The sequence below is a fragment of the Coenobita brevimanus genome, chromosome 40 (genome assembly GCF_032717465.1).
Source record: "Coenobita brevimanus isolate Jiangsu-jjx chromosome 40, ASM3271746v2, whole genome shotgun sequence".
Taxonomy (NCBI): domain Eukaryota; kingdom Metazoa; phylum Arthropoda; class Malacostraca; order Decapoda; family Coenobitidae; genus Coenobita; species Coenobita brevimanus.
Genome location: NC_136993.1, coordinates 13414623 through 13432638, shown reverse-complemented (window position 1 = coordinate 13432638; position 18016 = coordinate 13414623). Strand labels below are relative to the sequence as shown.

Sequence of the window (18016 nt, the reverse complement as noted above, 5' to 3'; positions counted from 1 at the left end):
AGAGATGATGCCACCTTCATCTCCAAGGTCATAACTGGTGTTGAATTATGGGTTTATGGTTATGACTGGGAGACAATGCAGCACTCATCACAATGGAAGTCTCCCAATTCACCAAGGCCCAAAAAAAGTGCTTCAAGTTCAGTGCCCCCCCGTGGGCAGCCAGCTTGTCGTGGTGGGGGGGCTTGCGTGCTCCAGTGATCCCACAAGCCTGCCCGTGGATGTAACGACATCTGGCAGGGTCTCCCATGAGGGTAGGGTTGTGGGTGAGGGGTCTGACTAAGCACTGCCCGAAACGTAGGTTACCCATATGGGTCATCGGTTCCGCCCTCCAGAGGGATCGCGTCAGTGCTGTCCTGAGTTGGTTGGTTGGGTGTCTGGGCTGGGGGGTGTTGGGGAAGGGGGTCTTTGCACTGGTGGGAGCAAACTTTCGTAGCACGGGGTGTCCTTTTTGGGACACCCTCTGGGGACGAGGTACCCTGCTCCCATCAGACCGCACTCGGTCCCCTCACTCCCTGGTAGGCGGTTTCCCTTGGCTCCTGGTGCCATTTTGTGTAAAGCATGTGTATATGGATACATTGCAACTCCTTTATCCACTCGTGTGGTCGGTGACCAGCCGCACGAGTTGGCATCACCTGGTCACTCTCTGGCCGATGACCTTGTACCCCTAGGGTCATCTGCCAAAATTGCGAATGAAGGCGCCCTTCCTATAGAGGTGTTACCTGGTGTATTTGCAAATAACGCTTACACAAAATACGTTGTCCTTAAGGTGGATAGTGGTACTACTTTCAGGAACCTGAATTGTTTTCAGATTCACAGTGGTCTAGTATCAGCATGTGGATTTACCCCCAAGGTGTCTTTGCAGGGCGATGGCTCTCTATTGTTAGAAGCCAGGAATGAACAGGAGAGTTCACGCATCCAGTCTCTAACTGTGGTCGCCAATTATCCTGTATCTGCCTCTCGTCATTTGGTCCTGAACCAGTCCCGAGGGGTTGCGTATTCTCGTGACTTGATCTTGTATTCTGATTCTTCCTTCTTAGAGGGGCTGGCTCCTCAGGGTGTTGTAGGAGTACAGAGAATTATGAAGAAGGTTGATGGGGTTTTACCCCCCACGCCCACTCTTAGCTTGACATTTGACCGTCTTACCTTGCCGGAGGTTATCACTGCTGCGTGGTGGAAGCTAAAGGTTAAACCTTATATTCCTCGACCTAGAAGATGCTATTATTGTCAAAGATTTGGTCACGTCCGCCGTTCTTGCAGGCGGGAAGTGTCTGGCCTTCCTGAGGTCTGTGGAAATTGTGGTGGAATTTCTCATGGTATAGATGATTGTTCTCAACCCTCTAAATGTTTGAACTGTGGAGGAGCACATGCAGCCTCCTCAAGGGATTGCGAAGTATACAAATACGAATACGAGATCATTTCTGTCCAAACGAAGGAGAAAATTTCCTTTTCTGATGCAAAGGCCAGGGTAAGGGAGCGGTTCATTCGCCCTGGGGTTACCTTTGCTGCTGCTTTGTCTCGCCATAAAGCTACCCTGCCATCACACAATGCCCCATCAAATTCTCGGGGTTCTACTTCCCGGCCTTCTCGCCTGGGGCGTTCCACTGAGGGAGTGCAGCCTGGAAGCAGCTGTGCTTCCTCCAGGGAGGTGCCTCCTGTCTCTGGGGGTGTCCCCTCTGCGGTGATTCTTCCAGCGTCTGGGAGTGCCTCCCCCATCCCAGTTCCTCCGGTTCCTCCTGTGACAAACACCCGTGTCGATGCTACACTTTGCTTTGACACATTCAAAACTCCCGATGTCCTTCCTGTGCATCCTTGTCCTGACATATCCAAAAAAAACAGCATCTCTCATACTTTTGTATCAGCTGCTACTTCCATATCGAATGCTGCTCCTGTACCATCTGCCTGCTCTGCTACTGTTGCTCACTCTTCTTTACAGTGTGGCACTATAGTTTCTAATGCTTTAAGTTCTGGTGCAGAGATGGAGGTTGCATCAGCCAACCTCAAACGAGTGAGTAGTGAGGAGTTTTTGGGTGACTCCCCTCCTTCTCAGGTTCAAACTTCTGTACCACATGAAGATTCTGAGGGGGCTCTTCGCTCGACAACCCAGCCAGTGGTGGCGTCTAAGTCTGTGGGTGTTCATGATGGCCCTTCTAGGATTCCCGTCCCTGCCTCTTCCTCAGGTGTGGTGGGGCCTGGGTCTTTAGATACTCATAGAGCTCAGTCGCTTGCTCCCTCTGATCCGTCACCCAGTGGCCAACCTTTGGATGATTTGGTTGGGGGGGGGGGTTCGGTTGGCCCCGAGGTGCCAGCTGAACCATCACATGGGTGTGTAGATGGGGCACGTGGGTCTTCCAAGAAGGTCTCTGTGCTTCGGACTCATTCTGGCGATGGGCGAGACATGTCTCAGGGTAAGGGTACTTCCACTCATGGAAACTCTAAATCTTCATTGCCTTCTCGGTTGGTGAGGCAGAGCTCCACGCCTAGGAAGAAGGGCTTTCACTCCCTTCCCAACGAGGTTGCTACATAGCTTTCTAAGTTCATAATATTTCATACTAATCACTATGGCTCAATCGGTACCAATCTGTCTTCAGTGGAACTGTAGGGGTGCCATGGCAAATTGGGAGGAATTGCAGTTATTACTCTCTGCTCTGAACCCACTATGTGTGTGTCTTCAGGAGACAATGGTGGGGGACAAACAGTTCCCTTCCATTAGGGGGTATAAGGCCTTCCATGCATCTCCTCCTGGTGGTCACAGCGGTGGATGTGCAATTTTTTGCCGTTCTGATGTCCCCTTTATTTCCTTTGAGATTCAGTCGCCTTTTCAAGTTCTAGCAGTACAGATGCATGTTGGGAGGTGCTATACCATCTGTTGTCTGTACCTTCCACCTTCCGTTCCTGTTATATGTGCTGATCTAGAAACCCTTATCAGCCAACTTCCACCCCCTTTCCTACTCCTTGGTGACCTTAATGGCCGCCATCCTTTGTGGGGTGACTCACTTTCAAATCCCCGGGGTGATCATCTTGCCTCTTTGGTTGGGGATTTAGATTTGGTTGTCCTAAATGATGGAAGGCCGACCCATTTTCATGTTCAGACTGGCACGTATTCTGTCATTGACCTTACCATCTCCTCCTCTAACTGTGCCCTTGATTTTTCTTGGGAGGTTTTGGATGATCTACATGGTAGTGACCATTATCCTGTAGTGATCCAGCCTACTCGCCCTGTTCCTGTGGCCCGTCTGCCACACTGGTGTCTGGACAGGGCTGATTGGTCTCTCTTTGAGGAACTATGTGTATTTGCCAACAGGGTTACTGATTTTTCAACTATCGATGATGCCGAATGTTATTTTACTAAGACCATTTTCTCAGCAGGGGTTCATTCTATCCCACGGACTGCTAGTGTTCTTTCCCAGAGACCTGTGCCATGGTGGAATGATGACTGCTCCATAGCAAAGGGAACTTACAAAGCAGCTGCTCGTTGGTATTTGGCAATCGTAATGTTGTTTTTCTAAAAATAGAGTTTCGCAGAGCACGTGCTCACTATAGATGGGTCATGAAGAATGCTCGCCGTAACTCGTGGAGGTCATATGTTTCTACAATTACATCTTCAACTTCAATGTCTGTAGTGTGGAAAAAGGTGTGCAAGATTTTTGGTAGGTTCTCGCCCCCCTCCCCTCCGGTGTTGCGCCTTCACGGAGAACTTGTGTCTGCACCAGATGCAGTAGCCTCTGCTTTTGCAGATCAGTTTTACGCTGTCTCCACAAAGGATCCTTCTCAGCCATTTGCCACCTTTCGTAGGAATCATGAGAGGCTGGGCCTTTACTTTCACTCTCGTGGCGGAGAGCTGTATAATTTAGATTTCAGCCTCCATGAGCTACGTGCTGCCCTTTTAGAGTGTCGTGACACTGCTCCTGGGCCTGACAATATTCCATACGCTATGCTGCGTCATCTTCCGCCTGATTCACTTCAGTTTTTATTGGACCTTTTTAACAGGGTTTGGAGTAAGGGCTCTATTCTGAGGAGTTGGAAGTTGGGTATTTTCCTCCCCTTTCCCAAGCCTGGTAAAGACCATTCCCAAGTCTCCAATTATTGCCCTATCATTTGAACATCATGTGTGTGCAAGCTGTTCGAAAAGATGGTCAATGTCATTCTTATGTGGTTTCTGGAGAAGGGTTGCTTTCTCTCTCCATGGCAGAGTGGTTTCCGTAAATTACGGTGCACTTCAGACAACCTTATCAGGCTTGAGGCATCAATCTGTGAAGCTTTTGCCTCCAAGCAACATCTTGTGGCTGTTTTTTGATCTTGAGAAGGCTTATGACACTGCCTGGCACCATGGCATCCTCCAACAACTTCATGCCTTTGGTTGACATGGTCGCCTGCCTGTGTTGCTTGAAGACTTCTTGACTGATCATGTATTTCGGGTCCGTGTGGGTTCTACCCTCTCTGTGCCACTGTGCCAGGAGGAAGGTGTCCCGCAGGGGAGTGTCTTAAGTGTTTCCCTGTTTGCAGTGGCCATTAATGGTATCATTGACACTGTGCCTGCTGGGGTATCCTCATCCCTTTATGTGGATGACTTAGCTATATGGTTTTCTGGCTCCCGCATGTCTGCTATTGAGTGGCGGATGCAACTTGCCTTGGACAAGATTTCTGCCTGGGCCACTTCCAAGGGTTTTCGGTTTTCCCCTTCAAAGACTATGCACTTCTGTAGGATGAGAGGGGTACACCCGGACCCTGATCTCCAGCTTTGTGGCAGGAGACTCCGTTGTGTGACAGAGACGAAATTCTTGGGCCTGACTTTTGATTGTCGTTTGACATGGGTCTCACACTTGGCAAATCTTAAGACATCATGTATGAAGGCTCTCAGTCTATTGAGGGTTCTGTCCCATACCTATTGGGGTGCTGATCATTGGACACTCTTGCATTTGTTTCAGGTATTTGTAACCTCTAAGCTGTCATATGGCTGTGAGGTATATTCCTCTGCCACAGAATCAAGACTAAAAACTCTAGATGCTGTCTATCATACTGGTCTTCGCCTTGCAACTGGGGCTTTTCGGTCCTCTCTAATTCCCAGCTTATTGGTGGAAGCTGGTGTGCCTCCCTTAGATCTACTGCGTCAGTCTGTTGCAGTACGGTGCTGGCTCCGGATTCGTCGCCTTCCAGACTCACTTGTCTGTGAGGGTGTGACGAAACAGTCTTGTCTTTTGTGTTATAGTAGACACCCTCGCATGCCTCGTCCATTTGGCTATAGGGTTCAGGATATAATGGAGGGGTTTGGTTTGTCGGCAGTACTTGTCAGTCCTGTTCGGATCCCAAGGGTTGCGCCTTGGAGATTGCCCAAGGTAACTTTCTGCAGGCCTATTGCAGGTTCAAAGGATTTTGTCACTCCTCAGTGTCTTTTAAGGTTATATTTAGAACATTCTTCTAGTCATGGTGGTTCTGTGCCTGTGTATACTGATGGTTCTAAATCCACATCAAGTGTTGGTTTTGGAGTGGTATTTCCCAATTTTAGCCGTGGAGGTAGTCTTCCTTTGGTTGCCTCAGTTTTTACTGCGGAGTTGTCAGCCATCATTTTAGCCTTGAAGTTGGTGTTTGTTCATCCTGACAATTATTTTACTATTTTTAGCGACTCTCAAGGGGCGCTTTTGGCCCTGGACTCTTTTAACTCTTCCCATCCCTTAGTTTTAGCTATTTTGGAGTGGCTGTTCCTCATTCGTCGTCGGGGAAAGAGAGTGGATTTTTGCTGGGTTCCCGCACATGTTGGTGTGGTGGGCAATGAGACTGCGGATGCATTGGCCAAGGCTGCGGCTATTCAACAGCCCCTAACAGAATATCCGCTTCTGCATCTGATCTAACACCTTACTTGCGGGACAGAATGCATGTGTGTTGGCAGAGACGCTGGGATGGTGTTGCTCATAATAAGCTGAAAGAGGTCTTCCAACCGTACTATGATGATTGCTTTGTTCCCCTTACTGTCCGTCACTTGCTGGTCGAGTGTCCAAGTTTGGGGGACCTGCGCCGGAGATTCCTCCATAGGCATACAGGGGTAGATGGTGCCTACTGTCTCTCCTCGATGCTTGGGGGAGCCCATAGCGTTTTTACTGATGTTTTTGGTTTTCTTCAGGAGGCGGGCCTCCTATCACTTCTATAAGAAATTGTTTTCTCTTTTAACTATTCTTTTATTATTTTCAGTGTATTATTTCTAGAAAAAGTTATTAACTATGCACAATTTATTTGCCATTTGTTTTAGCTTGTTGTCCGGCGGCATATGACCTTAGCAGTAGCGCCGCCAGTTTTTACTACAATCAGTCAATCAATCAATCAAGTTCAGTGCAATCCCAAATGAATGTTGATCAATTTCTTTGATATCCAAGGGATTGTTCACAAGGAATTCGTCTCATCCGGCCAATCTGCCACCAGAAAATTTTACTGTGAAGTTTTGCAGCATCTGAGGGAGAACATCCGCAGCAAAAGTCTAGAACAGTGGAAGAACAAGGACTGGGCCCTGCATCATGAGAACATCCCCGCCCACACATCAATTGTTGTCTGGCAGTTCCTGGCCTCCATTAACATGGTATTCATTCCCCACCCACCCTATTCATCTGACCTTGCCCCCTGTGAAATTTTCTTGTTTCCCAATCTGAAATTACGACTGACAGGGAGTCGTTTTGACTCGATTGAGAAGGTCCAGACAGAATCACAGGAGATGCTCAAGACCATCACGCTTGAAGCCTTCCAGGGGTGCATGAACTTGTGGAAAAAACGCTGGGACCACTGTATTCATGCCCAAGGGGACTATTCGAAGGTGACATTGGGAACTAGGAGGTAAGGTAATTTATTCTCCTACAATATTTAAATTGCTGGAACTTTTGGATAGCACCTCATACACTGCATTACAGCAGTGACACTCATATTTATATACCAGAGGCCTGTAGCTCTTTAGGGACCAGATCCTCAAACCTGAAAAGACTCCAAACTGTTCGAACAGCTTTAACCCGCTGCGTCCCGTTGACGTATATATACGTCCACACATTTTCTTTGGAGCCAGCCTGATAGAAAACCCAGTAAGGTAAGGGATACTGGTACTTGTATCGAGTATTTTAAACCTCAGGTGAGCGATTTCTCTAAGAATTTTCGATGCTTCTCACCAAAGGTGGAGGTTTGAGCCAAATTTTTTTTTCTCCAAAATTGGTTGGGATTGGGGGGAGTCAATGGTGGAAAATTAATCGGGATGGGGTGGGTTAAATAGTACTCTTATGTTAAGTTGAGGATAAAATTCCTTTAGTAATTTAACTAATCTGTTTTGTAGAGGAAAACTGCGCTTACCTACAAAATTTTCTGCTTACCTACAAAATTTTCTGTGGTTTAGGATTCAAAATTCTGTCCAAAGCTTGTCCTGCATATGAATCTGTAAAACGGAATGGAAAGCCATTGCAAATATAAAATATCCCTGAGGAACTGAATATCCAAGTGAAAATAAAGATATTGCTGATATGGTAGGCCCATTGAACTAATCTAGCAACTGAGTTTCTCTTAAAATCAATAGGTATGAAAGAACAAAATTGTCATGAGTCCAGTAAATGTAGTCTTCTTATATACTGAGGTAGGAAATGAATTACCTTAATGGGTAACTAAAATATCAAGGGAGGGTAGTTGTTTGTTCACCTCTCTTTCAGGTTTTTGAGGCAATGAAAAAAGGATGGTATTATAAATGACGGTACTTACTCCAGCTTATTCGTGACCAGATCCAGACCTCGAATAATGTGTGGGCTACCGAAGGTTCATAAGGAGGGTTCCCTGTCCGCCCTATTATGTCTGCCATAGGTACAGTCGTCAGCATAAATTTGCTGCAAATCTACTCGTGTGGTGTGAGTCCTTTTGTCTGGCAACACTGTAAGGGGACGAGTTTCCACGTAGACTAATACACTTTAAAGACGTGTTTTTAAAAAGTGGTACTCTAGAGACTGCCTAGAGTACAATATCCTGTATACTGTAATTGATTAGTATAAAAATGTGCAAGAGTTGACAGATTGTTATGGAATGATGTATCAGCGTAATACTCTGGTATTCTTCATTATAACCGTGTCTAAGCTCCCTTCCCCTCTCGCCCCCTTACTCCTCCTGATGTCTCCCCCACCCCTCCTTCTCCCTCCTACCCCCCCCCTCCACTCACTTTCATGCCTCTCCACAGTCTCCTCTCCCCACCCTGTCTACCTTCATTCATTTATCCACGGCACTAACCTGACTGAATTCTCTCTTGACTGTTTGCCAAACCCAGTCTGCCTTATCCCCAGTTGTTTGCAGTAGTACTAACTATATCCAAGGTTTATTATTAATATTCCTTCCTGTTCCAGTCCCATTCTCACCCTCCTCGTCTCCTTCCCACTCCTCTCCAGTTGTCTTTTCTGTTCTCCACCCTTTGTCACTACCAACAGCCGAGAGATACAGGAACATTGAGGTCTCGTTCTTGTGATGTATTTCTTGCTAGTATTTGTTTGACTGAGCCTGGCAGTCGGTGGCTATTAATTCAGTAGGCGAAATTAAACAAACATTTGTGCCCTCTCCTCCTACTTTTCGCCCTCTCTCTTCCCTACGAAAATGTTCCCTTTCTCCTCATACTGTTCACTGAATCACGAAGCAGTATCAGAACCACTAATGTTTCGAACTACTACATCATGTTTGGAGTAACGAGTGGGAGAAAGAAGCTGTTGCATAGCAAGAAACTCTCGAATGTTGAGGAGCAAAAAGGTTACAGGAATAGACAAGAAATAGAGAAGAATGCTGTTTATTACGTAGATTATCGCCGTGGGTAATATAAGGTAGACAGTGCGGAGAGAGAGAGAGCGAGGGGGAGGAGGGATGAAGGAGAGTGGGAGAGGTAAGAAGGAGGGGAGAGTGGGTAGAGACATGAGATGGGTATTTGGGATAGAATAGAAGTTTCATCATTCGACAACATTCATCTGTCGTTTTTTGCATATTTTTACACTAATCAGATATAAAGAATATCGCATCCTGGGCGATGTATAGTACTAATTCTTACAAGTACGTCTTTAAAGAGTATAAAAGCCTGTGTGGCAACTAGTTTCCATACACTGTTGCCAGACAAAACGGCCCACACCACACGAGCAGGGTTGCAGCGAATTTGTGCTGACGGCTGTACATTTAACTATAACTAATCAAAATTCTTAGCTCCTATATTGTCATCAGTTACCCATAATAATTACACTGTTCTCGATTCTTTCAAGTGTGCTAAAGAAATTTTGCAGCCTGAAGTTTAATAACTATATTAGCCAGTTTTGATATAAAATCATTATTCTCTAATATACCATTAGCTGAAACAATTAATATCTGTGTAGACAATCTCTTTAAACAAAACTAAAGTGTTTATTTAAAATAGGGATAAACTCCATAAGCTTCATAGTCTGGCCTCTAATGACAGTTACTTTTGCTGTGATGGTAATATTTATGCTCAGATTGATGGTGTTGCTATGGGCAGTCCACTTGGACCAACCCTGGCAATTGCTTTTTGTCCCATCATGAGGTACGCTGGTTGGATGAGTGCCCCCTGCAAATTAGACCATTATTTTAACGACGCTATGTGGATGATAAATTTGCAATTTTTAGATCAAAGTCTCATACTCCAAAATTTTTGGAGGATCTTAATTCCAAACATAGTAATATGGAGTTCACAATTGAAAGAGAGGTAAACAAACAACTATCCTTCCTTGATATTTTAGTTACCCATTCAGGTAATTCATTTCCTAACTCAGTATATAGGAAGCCAACATTTACTGGACTCACGACAGTTTCATACCTATTGATTTAAAGAGGAACTTAGTTACTACATTAGTTCACCGGGTCTACCATATCATCAGTAACTATCTTGATATTCACTTGGAAATTCAGTTCCTCAGGGATATTTTATTTCGTAAAGGCGTTCCATTCCGTTTTACAGATTCATTTGTAGGACAAGCTTTGGACAGAATTGTGAATCCTAAACCACAGAAAATTATGGTCAAGAAAGAGGATATTTACTTTTCTCTCCTGTTTGTAGGTAAGCACAGTTTCGCTTTACTAAACAGATTAGTTAAATTACTAAAGGAACTTTATCCTCAACTTAACATAAGGGGAGTGTTTAAAGTTGGTTCGGAGTCTTTTCAGGTTCAAGGATCTGGTCCCTAAAGTGCTACAGGCCTCTGCAGTATATAAATACGAGTGTCACTGCTGTAATGCGGTGTATATTGGCAAAAGAAAGCGCCAACTCAGGGTCAGGATCCTTGAACACCTGGGAAGATCAATCCGAACTAGCAGACCATTGCATAATACCTCATTTAGCACCATTCAGAGACATGCACTCCAGGAAGATCATCCCATCCGTCTAGATTAATTTATAGTTCTGTTGTCAAGGGCCTCGGAGAGGGAGTTGTGTATATGTGAGTCCTTGTTAACACTTAAATATAAACCCTCCCTTGTTAATAATAAGAAATCAGTTGAAATACTATGTTTTTAATGCTCTGTTGTAGCAGAATTTCTTCTTTCCTGTAATTTTTCTGTTGCTGGTTCTTCTTTATGCATGTTTTCATTGATTTTATGTCGAATCTTCCCGAGTTTTTAGCTTTGTACTCGTGCTATGTTCGTTAGGAATATTGATTGTTTTATTTTAGACTACCTAATGATGAAGGCAGTCTTCGAAACGTTGCAATAAACATGCTGCACACTGTACTGGTTTATCTGCTTCATAAATATATATATATATATATATATATATATGGGTGGTCCTTAAGCATAGGGGGGATTATCAAACGTATATTTCTCTTGCTGCCATGGTCTGTATCTGCGAGGTTATGCATAAAAACACCGTGGTTAAAATGTCATCGAGATATAATGATATTTACCCTGTGCTCAAGAAGGTTGAAGCTATGACCCTATGTGGGCTGTTGACACGCCTTGCTGAGAGAGTCGGATTGTGTGTGGTGTTGTTCTCACTGTTGACAGATTAGTGTGTGTGTGTGTGTGTGTGTGTGTGTGTGTGTGTGTGTGTGTGTGTGTTTTGTCTTTAGACTTGGTATTAAGCATTTCCCATGTATCTTCCCAGGTGTTATTTTGGTGAAATGGCCAGTACATATTCAAAAGACTTCTTTGTGATGCTAGTCTCTGCACTCACGGGGAGCAAGCTGCCATCCATCGGCGACGTCCTCAGCCTGACTTTGCACAAGCTGAGCATGAAGGCAGCAACAATGAGGGAGGCTGTCACGGCCATTGCTGATGAAGTGCTTTCCTTCTGGACGAAAGCATGGATTCCACCAACGAAACGAGACCACATCACTGAGAAGCTAGAGTTGTATGGCGAATTCAAGCTTCTCAAGAAGAACAACAATCGATGCTCAGATGACCAAAATCCATGGGAAGCCCCCTTCCAGCTGACGTTCGGCAACCTCTTTGATGTCACCCATGCTGACACACTGAACATGATGATCATCAAGGAAGACAAGGCTTTCCTGGTCACCCAACGAGAACCTGGCCACAGGGGGACCATGGGAGAAACTGATGTGGTCCTGGCTTGCACAGACCGCAATGTTGTGCAGCGGAGGGAGGCTGAACAATGCCGACAGTGCCATGCGACTGAGGAAATTGTGACTACTTCTCAAACAGGTGAATTGGCCTCTACCAGCTCGAGCTCTTCATCCCCCAGTGACTCTCCAACCCTTGGTGCTGTTGGAGGTTGCAGCCCACTCAAGCGCAGTCGGCCAGTCAATATCATTTCACCGGCACTGGTGTGACTCTTTGTCTTGTAATATGTAAGTCTTGAGTTTTGGTTAAAGTTATTGTGCTAGCTGAACGCAGGAGGAGTTTAAGATGATTACAGGGAGTTGATCTTGATTTATTATCTTCAAGGAAAGTCTAAGCTGAGCAGTGTATGTATTACACGTGAATGTAATTTACCAAGTCTTGTTGGACCCCTCTTCATATTTCCTCTCTCCACTATCTCTCGGTTCTATGGCTAGCCTCTTTCTGATCTCTAATCTCTACATTCTCGTTTAGCAGGGCTCTTCTTGATGTGGGTACACTGTTGTGGAAGCTTCTAGAACCTTGAACGTCTGTATGTATGTAGTGCTTCCGGTGCCCACTGGCATACTGTTAAGTATTTGCTGAACTCATTACCTTTGGGTCAATTCTCACTGACACACTTCCTATTCTCTCATCCTGGCTGGTGCTTCTATCTATCTATGAGTTGTATTATTATAATATGGAGTCCTGACATCGCTCAGTCATGCCAGCAGGCGGTCCTCTGATAGCAATCATCAATGACATTTGCTAATCTATAACACTGATTATAATACTGCATAGATATAATATTCATGTTAACCCCCCCCCCCATCCCGACGTTTTCTGGGCAGTGGTATGCCCCAGTCCCGACATTTTTGGACTTTTTTTTTTTTTTGGCTCAAACATCCGCATTTGGTGAGAAACATCGAAAATTCATAGAGAAATCGCTCACCTGAGATTTAAAATACTCGATCCAGGTAGGAGTACCTCCTTACCTTACAGGGTTTTCTATCAGGCTGGCTGCAAAGAAAACGAGTTCTATGGGAGGATAACTATTCCAAACCACTCATAAACGGTATTTATTTATTTATTTGGTACGAATTTATATGTAGTACGAGAGTATATTGGTTTTCAAATGGTTATAAGCAATGTTTCACTTACTAACTCATCACCATTCCTGACCTTTTTTTGCCACATTACCTGATCATCATTTCTGACTGTTTCTTCCTCTAATGCTATGTAAACTTTGTCCTCCACATTGTCATTGATTGGGGAATCACTCTGGCCCTGAATGTCTTTATTGGCCAGGTCACTGGTAACAGGTGGATTGCCGAGACAATGGTGTGCGGGGGGGGGGGAGAGGTTATGTGGTGTAAGGCATTGTCCCTGCTTGCCATCTTGAAGAGGAATAGAGGAAGGTGTGCCGTGTATACGTGCGAAAAATCACTTGCAAAAATTGAAAATTGTGCAAATTAGGGACCTTGCAATGTTGCCGCGTTAATTTACGTCTCCGGGATATGAGTGCACATCATGTGAGGATGTGAATTCACGTCCCTGGAACGGGGCGGGTTAACCCTCTCTTGCACGATAAGTTTTGGTAAGTTTTCTGGCGCATGATTTTTTTCTGTCCGGCTGCCCCCGCATGGCAAATAGCACGTATTCTCGCCATATTTTCGCCACCCAAACATCAATATACTGTCATGAAACCTATCTCATCTTATTCGTTGATGTTTGTTCTAGCCGATATGCACAACAAAAAAATAGAAAAACACAAGTAAAACAACATTAGGCAGCCATGAATAAAAATTTTGCTACATCACTTTCATTTCCTAACATCACCATTCGAGTGCTTTCCATCACACAGGAAAATGTTATTAGAAGTTTTGATAGAGAATTTCATTAGCTTTCTAAAGAAAGAAATCCGGTTGTGATATGATTTGTAGTTTTCGAGAAAGTAGCCAAAACTAAAAGCTATTTTTAAAAAAAAATCAGGGAGCTCTCATTCTGAACTTTTCTCGCACACCTTATATTTTTATTACACAATATTATGCACAATTTCACGAACTTTCTGATGAGTACCATCTGGTTTCGATACCCCTCATAGTTTTCGTGTAAATCGCCAAAAACGACTGGGAACTCACGTCCGTGCGTCACTTTCGTAATGCACACACAGTATTTGCTATATTCCCGCCTACATAACAACGAATTCTTATCATAGATATTACATTGTTATATCTTGTACATACGTAGATTTTACTGCTCTTTATTATGGTTCTTACAGGAAATCAATATGTCCAATACTTTTCGTGTAATTGGCCAACAAAGAGAGATTACTCCTCTGAGTGCTTTCGACTTTACTGGAAGCGAGGAAAAAAACAAAGTCTGTTCCCCCGGCTTTTCCAACAGAAAATGCTCCCAAAGGCTTATATTCTGGTAATGAACTTACGTATAACTTACTGCTCTTTATCATGGTTCTTACAGAAAATCGATACGCCAAATAGTTTTCGAGTAATTGGCCGACAGTGTGATATTATTCCTCTGAGCGCTTTTGACTTTTACCTCAAGCGAGTAAAAATCATACCTTTTTCCCCAGCCTTTTCCTAAAAAAAAAAAATGCTCCCAAAGGCTTATATTCTGGTAATGAACATATGTAGAATTTACTGCTCTTTATCATGGTTCTTACAGGAAATCAATACGTCCAATATTTGTCGAGCAAATGGCCGACCAAGTGAAATTATTCCTCAAAGCACTTTCGACTTTTACCCTAAGTGAGGAAAAAAATATAGTCTGTTCCCCTGCCTTTTCTTACAAAATAATGCTCCCAAAGGCTTATATTCTGGTAATGAACATACGTAGAATTTACTGCTCTTTATCTTGGTTCTTACAGGAAATTGATAAGTCCAATCATTTTTGAGTAATTGGCCGACCAAGTGAGATTATTCCTCGGAGCGCTTTCGACTTTTACTTCAAGCATGGAAAAAAGTCTGTTTCTCTGCCTTTTCCTACAAAAAATAGGCTCCCAAAGGCTTATATTCTGATATTGAACATACGTAGAATTTACTGCTCTTTATCATGGTTATTACGGAAAATCAATACGTCCAATAGTTTTGGAGTAATTGAATGATAAAAGTAGAATACTCTTTCTCACCCACACGCGAGATAAAAAACATTCTTTCACTGCCTCACCCACACCTACATATTTTCGCTCGTTACGTTTTATTTTCTTTTTTTATTCAAAGTATACACGTAAAATATCATAAGGTTTTTTATAGTGCTCTCAGAAACTCGACATGACCACTAGTCTTTTTGTTAGGTACTGATACTGAAGCTGAACTTTCTTCCATCTCATATGTGTGTATGTAAAAAGCATTACTTATTTGTGAAAAAAAAATATTGAACTATAGAAATAGGTCAATATACAAATCAACAAAATATGGATAACTCACTTCCTCCAGAGGTGTTGAGATGCTGGCAGTAGCTTGAAGATGAGGAGTTACGTAGTGTGTGAGCATGTGTGTGTGTGGGTGAGTGTGTGTGCGTGTGCGTGTGTGGGTGAGTGTATGTGTGTGTGTGTGTGTGTGTGTGTGTGTGTGGGTGGGTGGGTGAGTGTGTGTGTGTGTGTGTGTGTGTGTGTGTGTGTGTGAGTTAATGTGTGTGTGTGTGTGTGTGTGTGTCTGCGGCTTTGACGTATTTTCTTCTCTCCTTGCAATACATTTGCCTAAAACACATGCGATGCACACAATAGATTTCTCCATGAACATTTGCTGCACGACATACGTATGTATATGTGGCTGTGGCATATTTCTTGTCTCGGACACTTGCACTATGTTTTAGCTAAGTCAGTCAATGCATGAAGTATTTCTTTGTGAACACTCGCTACACTATTTTATATGTATATTTCACACTAAACCATAAGCAATATAAAACACTATCACATGATTCCATCCCAACCTCCTCTATTATTCCCGACTATGGCGTACGTGACCGCCTGTTTCCTTAGCGACTGTTGCATATCTCTATGGCATGCATAATGCCTGCTATGGAAGTCAGTTATTTCACCAATCCATGCATTATATGTTTCACAAACATAAGTATTGGCTTTACTATATAAAGGTAAAATACTCCTCATTTATGGGCAGGGTGAAGCAGAGTGGAAACCCCATTATAACAAACCAGACTCCTGCCTATAGGCTTTATGACTGATAACAGGCCCCAATGATTTACAGACAATACATCTATGTTCCATAGACACAATCACTTTACATTATAGTCAAAAACATAGTACAATCACAATATTTCAATAATGGCTTCTGCCTCGGGTGGGAGGAGGAAAATGGCGCCTTTAAAGGGACGACTGACAGCTGCACTTCTCTCCTGCCCGGCTGGTCATGAGATACTGAGATATTTATGGTATGCACTGTCTCATCAGAGCAGTCAGTGTTGCCAAATGCTTGCCTCAGAAGAGAGTTGCACACACTAGAACACACCAAAATTTGACGCAAATCGGCCGAAAACTTTTCTTTTGATGGCGTTTTTTCTGCTAAGGAAGGCAATTCGCATGAGTGTGCTTTTTCCTACCAAACCACATGCAACGCGATTCATGTGACTGTGCCTGAGAGGGTTAAATGTAAAGTTTATAATGAATGTATAATCCCAGCTATGACAAACGATTGTGAGAAATGGAAACTTATATAATAGATGGAGACTCAACTAATCCATTCTCTAAGAGCAATGGAACGGACAGTTTTGAAAATATCTTTAAGAGATAGGAAATGATCAACTTGGGTGAAAGAGTAGACTAAAGTCAAAGACATTATAGAAAATATATAAGAACGGAAATAGAGGTGTGCAGGTCATGTAGCAAGGATAATGGATATCCGATGGAGGAAGAGGTTGCCTGACTGGGCTCTAAGATATTTTATGCATAGCAGAAGAAGGACAGACAGGAGGTAGAGAGATGAGACAGAATTTGAAGGCATAATGTGGTAGCGATTGGCTTAGCCAAGGAAGTCGTGGAAAAGGTTATGGAAGGCCTATGTAGACTTGCAATGGCTGCTGCTGCTGATGATGATGATAATATGATGAAGACTTATTGTATAATTGTGACGATCCCTGCCACCCCGACCACTTTCGCCACGACCCTTTGGAAGTGGGGGGAGGGAGGGATATCCTCTTGGTGCTTCTTCTTCTGCACTGAAAATTATAACTTTCCACACTCAACATTCGTAGCTGTGCATTACATGAAAACAGAACTGTGCATGCGTATACCTACAAAATTGGCACTCTTGACTTTTGTACTTTTGGTAAAGGCAGCTGCGTGTCGGATGGCAAATTTGCTTTCTTAGCAAAGTGCTTAGTCTCTGCGCTACCCCAAGTGATGGCGGTCTTATGGTGGGTTTCTTATAGGCTGTAAGTACGTAGCTTCTCTGATTATTCCCTGGACGCCAGGCTAAAATCTGTTCGCGCCTCACCTCAGTATGAAAAAATAAAAATAAAAAACTTTTAACCTTAATAAATCAGAAACTATAGCACGTTAGGGAAATGCATTAATGACCACATTACTCACCAACTGTTCCTCTTGCGAATGAAAATATCTCCAGGTCTGTAGGTTGTTGCTTTGATAAGTAGTGACGTGAGGAAGAGGACTAATTTTCGTCGCGAGAACAGGATGTATTCATGTGTCTGCCCATGGCCTCGACTATGGCTTTGTTCTCAGTGTAATAGCTTCTCCATTGCTAGATAAACTAGACACAGTTGTGTCCAAGGCACACCCTCTTGGCATTATCACTAGTCCTTGCCTAGTATCCCAGGAAAGAGGCTTGGCAGGGGTGGATGAGGCAAAAGTACACGTGAGGCGGGAATGAAATAGGACGAGAAAGGTATAAAAAGATCGTCTTACACCTAGCAACGCCACAGAGACAACCGAAGTATGGTTGGGCAGGCTGGTAGGAGTCTTCCCTCAGCTTTTGGTTATGAGGTAAAGTGGCGGCCACTTCAAAATATGCCTGAAAAACAAGTGCAGTTCCTACCGACACCCAGCGCCGCTGTGCCACCGATTATTTTACAGTTCCGACCAACACCTGGCAGTTAGGAGTTACGTGAGTTAAGAAACTGAAAGAAGATTGACATTTATTGAAGTTTGCAACCTGCCACATATCGCATGTGCATGGTACAGTTGACTTCATTTTTGCAGACAAACACAAAATCACATGACCAGTATAACTATCAACTCAAAATGTACAAATCTCCTTTCTTAGCTGTGAGTTTGACTTGGTGGCTTAGCTGTTCCATGCCCATCTCTACTAATGGCACCACCATGCCATTAATACCTCTTCATTAGGTCCTGCATTGCTACAGAATCATACTGCACCGCTGTAACACTGTGCACCCTCGATCGAGCGCCTCTGGTGTCCGAACGCTAGCCAGGCCTACTCATAATTATTTCCCTGCACCTTCCCCTGGGAACCCCCCTGTTTCA

The 18016-nt window shown here is 43.8% G+C and overlaps 1 protein-coding gene across 1 annotated transcript in view; it reads right to left on the bottom strand.

Annotated features, from left to right (window-relative positions):
* The window catches only part of LOC145396961 (putative glutamate receptor), a 237806-nt gene that overhangs the window by 193615 nt on the left and 26175 nt on the right, over positions 1–18016 (bottom strand). The gene's annotated exons all lie outside the window — the stretch shown is intronic.